Source organism: Astyanax mexicanus, chromosome 4, assembly GCF_023375975.1.
Source record: "Astyanax mexicanus isolate ESR-SI-001 chromosome 4, AstMex3_surface, whole genome shotgun sequence".
Lineage (NCBI taxonomy): Eukaryota > Metazoa > Chordata > Actinopteri > Characiformes > Acestrorhamphidae > Astyanax > Astyanax mexicanus.
The window spans coordinates 35,663,271-35,669,020 of NC_064411.1; the positions used below are offsets into that span (position 1 = coordinate 35,663,271).

The following is a 5,750-nucleotide window of genomic DNA, read 5'->3' on the forward strand; positions in this document are numbered from 1 at the left end:
GTCAGAGGAACCCATCCTACTCGGGTTGACCCGCTCAGTACAAACAAATAACAAACAAGAAACAAATGACAAAAACAGTACAGAGAATTAATGTGAACTATGGCTAATATAACAGGTACTAATTTATGAATATAAGAATGTGATGGGCACAAACTATAGAGCTATGGCTAATACAGAAACAGATACTGAGTGTGTTAATGGTAATCAGTGCAGGGTTGCAGAGCCGGAGAACAACACAGCGGGCAGTGGAGAGCCAGGCTGGGAACATCAAATCAAATCAAATCAAATCAAATTTATTTGTATAGCGCTTTTTACAACAGGTGTTGGCACAAAGCAGCTTTACAGAAACATGATTACAGGACAAAGAATCAGGCAAAACATTAAACATAGAATATACATAATACAGAACCCCCAGTGAGCGCGGAGGCAAGGAAAAACTCCCTCAGAGCTGCAGGAGGAGGAAGAAACCTTGGGAGGACCAAGACTCACATTAAAGGGGGGACCATCCTACCACTGGTCAAACGGCTTTTAAATTAAAATTTAAAAAGTCTTTTATACATCCATATAGGTTTTATGTACTCAGGAGTGTAATAGCGCCACTAATGGCTTGGATGTAATCTGTAGTGGAGAGTAAGATGGTCGATGAGCAGCTGATCTGTGGTGGTGGTGGAGAAGAGCTGACTTCAGAAACTTCCATCAGTCTGGCTGGACAGGAGACGCGAGAGCCTGAGGGTCCAACATCGGTATCGGGTCAGACAGGTGGGCAGTCAGTAACTCGGAGGAAAGCAGAGAGATGGAATTAGTTTTTACTGGATTTATGCAAAACTGAGAATATTAAAACATTATCAGAGTGTGGCAAATGACTCCGGCAGAACTGAATAAAACAGCCTAACTAAAGGCAGAGAGCCAGAAGGTAACATAGACATGGAGGCACCCTGAAACACCAGCATCCACCCACTCCACCGTCCACAAACCTGAGTGACCGTGTGCAGTGGGAGAACAACAGCACCAGCATCTCAGTTTACCACAATTTCCTCTGTCCATGAACCCCTGAATCTGCAGCCTTATCTAAAGGGAAAAACATTAATTACCAAAAGCTAAACTAAACAAGTAAGTTTTCAGTCTAGACTTAAAGATTGAGACTGTGTCTGAGTCCCGAACATATTCGGGGAGATTATTCCAGAGTTGAGGCGCTTTATAAGAGAAAGCTCTTCCTCCTGCAGAGCTCCTCTGAATTTTAGGCACTACTAATAAACCAGCACCCTGAGATCTGAGTAATCGCGGTGGTTCATAACAGGAGATGAGGTCTTGTAAATACTCAGGAGCGAGTCCGTGTAGGGCTTTATACGTTAACAGGAGAATTTTATAGTCTATGCGGAATTTGACTGGAAGCCAGTGCAGTGCTGATAGTACTGGACTAATATGGTCAAATTTTCTAGTTTTAGTAAGGACCCTGGCTGCAGCATTTTGAACTAGCTGAAGTTTATTTAAGTTACTGCCGGAACATCCAGACAGTAGCGCATTACAATAATCTAGCCTTGAGGTAATAAAGGCATGTACTAATTTTTCTGCGTCATGCAGTGATAGGGCATTTCTTAGCTTGGCAATATTACGGAGGTGTAGAAAAGCTGTTCTAGTAACATTAGATATGTGTTTATCGAATGCTAGATCTGAATCTATGATAACTCCAAGGTTTTTAGCTGCTGAACCAGGGGTGGCTGAGAAGTCAGCCAGATTTAGCATTAAGTCTGATAATTTATTTCTAGCAGCTTTGGGGCCTAATAGGAGAACTTCTGTTTTATCACTATTTAATAGGAGGAAGTTGTGCGACATCCATGATTTTACATCTTCTACACAATCCTCGATTTTCTTTAATCTCACTCTGTCATCAGGTTTGGCTGATATGAAGAGCTGCGTGTCATCCGCATAACAATGAAAATTCACATTGTGTTTTCTAATAACTTTGCCCAGTGGGAGCATATATAATGTAAATAATAACGGTCCTAATATAGAGCCTTGTGGAATTCCATATCTTACCTTGGTATAACTGGAAGACATATAATTTATCCTCACAAACTGATAGCGATCGGTTAAGTACGATTTAAACCATGCTAAGGCAGTTCCGGTTACACCGACCATGTTCTCTAGTCTTTCTAAAAGGATAGTATGATCTATTGTATCAAAGGCTGCGCTCAGATCGAGAAGTACGAGTAAGGAAACACAGCCTTGGTCGGCGGCTATAAGTAGATCGTTTGTTATTCTAACTAAAGCTGTCTCAGTGCTATGATAAGGCCTAAATCCAGATTGAAATTTTTTCATAGATCTGGTTTCTTTGCAGGTAAGAGCAAAGTTGTTGGGCTACAGCTTTTTCTAAAATCTTAGAAATAAAGGGTAAGTTTGAAATAGGTCTATAGTTAGACAGTACACTAGGATCAAGATTTGGTTTCTTGATCAGAGGTTTAATTACAGCTGTTTTAAAGGCTTTGGGTACATGGCCCAGGGCGAGCGATGAGTTTACTATCATTAACAGAGGTTTAATTATATCTGGCAGTACCTGTTTTAATAATTTTGTGGGAACAGCATCAAGTGTGCAGGTTGTGCTGTTTGAAGAGGAGATAATTTTCTCTAGTTCTAGCTGTGGAAGTGGGTTAAAGACTTCCAACCTAACTTCAGTAACAGGGTTTTGTTCTAGATCAGCCAGACCAGATGACAGAGAGGATGTAATATTTATCTGTTTAATTTTATCCCGAATGTTTTCAATTTTACTATTGAAGAAGTCCATAAAATCATTGCTGGTGTAAATGGCTGGAATCTGAGGTTCAGTACCTGCCTGGTTTTTAGTTAATTTGGAAATAATGCTAAAGAGAACTCTAGGATTATTTTTATTTATCTCGATCTGTGAGGCCAGATACGCTGAGCGGGCTTTATTAAGTTCTTTTCTATATTTAACAAGACTGTCTTTCCACGCAGAGTGAAACACTTCCAGTTTAGTTGATCGATATTTACGCTCTAAATTTCGTACTAACTGCTTTAAGGTACGAGTTTGATCATTGTACCACGGTGCGAGCTTTTTCTGTCTCTCTATTTTGTGTTTAAGGGGTGCTACAACATCTAAGGTAGAGCGAAAGGTATTTTCTAAACCTTCGGTTAGTTTGTCTAGTTCTACTGGGTCTATAGGAGAGTACATTAGAGTTGATTAGTCTGGAAGCTTACCTGTAAATTGTTGGGCTGTAAAAGGCGTAATTGAACGTTTTACAGAGTAGCTAGGGGATGTACGTATATTATGACTGAGATGTAATTTAAATGAAATAAGGTAATGATCTGAAATTGCGGAGGTTTGAGAACAAATATTCGGGTTATCTATGCTCACACCCAGGGTCAAAACTAAATCCAGAGTATGATTACAGTAATGAGTAGGTCCTGTTATATTTTGAATGATACCAACTGAGTCTAAAATCGATGTGAATGCCTTTTTTAATGGATCATCCAATTTTTCGAAATGAATGTTGAAGTCTCCAACTATAATCACTTTATCATTACTTACTGCTAAGTCTGTGACAAAATCACTAAATTCTTTTAAAAATTCTAAATAGGGCCCTGGTGGTCTGTAGATGTTAATTAAAGAAAATGCATTCTTTTTTGTAACTGGATTAATTATACTGGTGTAAAGAAGCTCAAAAGAAGTAAAATTATCATAGTGTTTCTGATTGCTAACTAAGGTACTTTGGAAAAATATGCAGACCCCACCTCCTCTACCGGACAGTCTCGGATTGTGTATATAATTATAGCCTGCAGGGGTGGCTTCATTTAATGCTACATATTCGTTTGGCCTAATCCAGGTTTCTGTCAGACACAGAACATCGAATTTCTGATCAGTTATCATTTCATTCACTAGAACTGCTTTTGAATTCAGAGATCTAATATTAAGTAAACCAATCTTTAGGCTTGAAATGTTAGTACTACAGTCTGAATATGATTGTTTAATATAAGTTAAGTTATTTAGATTTACTGTTTTAGTTTTTTGATGTTTTTGTTTGACACGGGGGACAGACACAGTCTGAATACATTGGTATCTAGGTAACGTCTCTTTGCAGCTCGCAGACGGTCGGTTAAGCCTCTCTGTCTGCGGCCTGGTCCCGGCTCTGGATTGTCAGCAGCTTCTAATACTACTCTGCCGACTAGCTAAAAGACTATGAGCTATGCTGCATGAAAGTAAGGCAGCACCCTCCCGCGTGGGGTGGACACCATCCCTACCTAAAAGACCAGGCTTGCCCTCAAAGTGTAGCCAGTTATCTATAAAGCCCACATGATTTTCTGCACACCACTTGGACATCCAGCGGTTCAGCAAAGAAAGCCTGCTGTAAGCTTCATCACCACGCCTCATTGGGATGGGGCCAGAGCAGATTACCTCCTCGGACAGCGTCTGGGCCTGTTTAATCACCTCTTTAATATTAGCCTTAGTTACTTCAGACTGCCGCAGACGAATATCATTGGCCCCTACATGAATTACTACCCTCGAATATCTCCTATTCCCTAACCTGAGATTGCCACTAATGTCCGGTGCTCTGGCTCCCGGTAAACAAGTAACTGTTGCCGCTGGTGCCCCTAAAGGAGTAGCTAATTTCACGTGTCGGACGATAGAGTCTCCTATCACCAGAGTACCTTTAACAGGCTCCTCAGTTGGTGCTTCACTGAGCGGGGCAAACCTGTTTGACACGTGAACTGGGGGAGCGTGGTGTTTAGGTGGGCTGGCTGTGGCCTTTGCGGTAGCATTAGCCTTAGCCTTTCGACTATGCCGCCGAGACGTTACCCATTCGCCCCGCTGTGAGGGCTCTAAGGCCGGAGTCGAGGGGGTACTAACTCTCCCTGAGACACCCGGGGCTGCTAACAGTGAATCCTGCTGTCTATCCCTTATTAAACCCCGGACGTGCAGCTCTAACTTATTCACCTTATCCACCAAGGAGCTAACTATCTCACACTTAGTACAAATACCACTATTGTTACCAGTATCGATGGATAAGGGATCTAAGCTATACATGCCACACTCTAAACAGGTGTAAACCTGAGCAGAAGCCATGGAGAAAAAAAGCACTCACCTTGTTTCAGTTGAAATTAGAAACTTACACAAACAAACTGCAGCAGCAAACAGCTAATCCAGCAAACCTGAGGAAAAAGTCTATAAAAGTAGACTGAGAGTGGATTAATAGGTGTGTAGAGCAAAGAGGAAGCAGACTAAAAGTGGATTAGTAAGTGTGAAGAGAGTAAAAGAGAAGAAAACAGAGAAAAGTGTAGAAGCTGAAGATTAAAGCAAGCTTTCAGCAGCAGAGCAGCACAGCAGCAGACCAGCACAGCAGCAGACCAGAGAGCAGAGCAGGGAGCAGAGCAGGGAGCAGAGCAGGGAGCAGAGCAGGAACAGCATCTCCATACATGTAAAAGAGATAGATAGAGAAAACAGAAAGGAAAGGAAGAGAAAAAAAGCAGAAGTTAGAAGGGTTGTGTAATAATTCTGATGAGTAGAAGGACAGGGCTGATTCCTGAAAGCTGTGAGAAAGATAGAGAGAGAGAACAGAGAGGGGAGGGAAGAGAAAGGGGTTAGAATGGTTTTATGAAACTCTGCTGGAGTGGGATGGGCACTGGTAGCAGCAGCTCAGGACATGGGGAGAGAAAGAGAAAGCAGATGATTAGGACAGGGTTTATATTTGCTGGATAAGCTGTAAGAGGAAGAAAATTGTAATGAGACATTACTCAAA

General features: G+C 41.5%; 1 long non-coding RNA gene across 1 annotated transcript; it reads right to left on the reverse strand.

Annotated features, from left to right (window-relative positions):
• Positions 1-272: 272 nt before the first annotated feature.
• LOC125801731 (uncharacterized) lies at positions 273-5,508 on the reverse strand. Its single transcript, XR_007438909.1, has 2 exons — positions 5,097-5,508; positions 273-774 (listed from the first exon to the last, which is right to left on the reverse strand). It is a non-coding gene; the product is annotated as an uncharacterized LOC125801731 (long non-coding RNA).
• Positions 5,509-5,750: the final 242 nt, after the last annotated feature.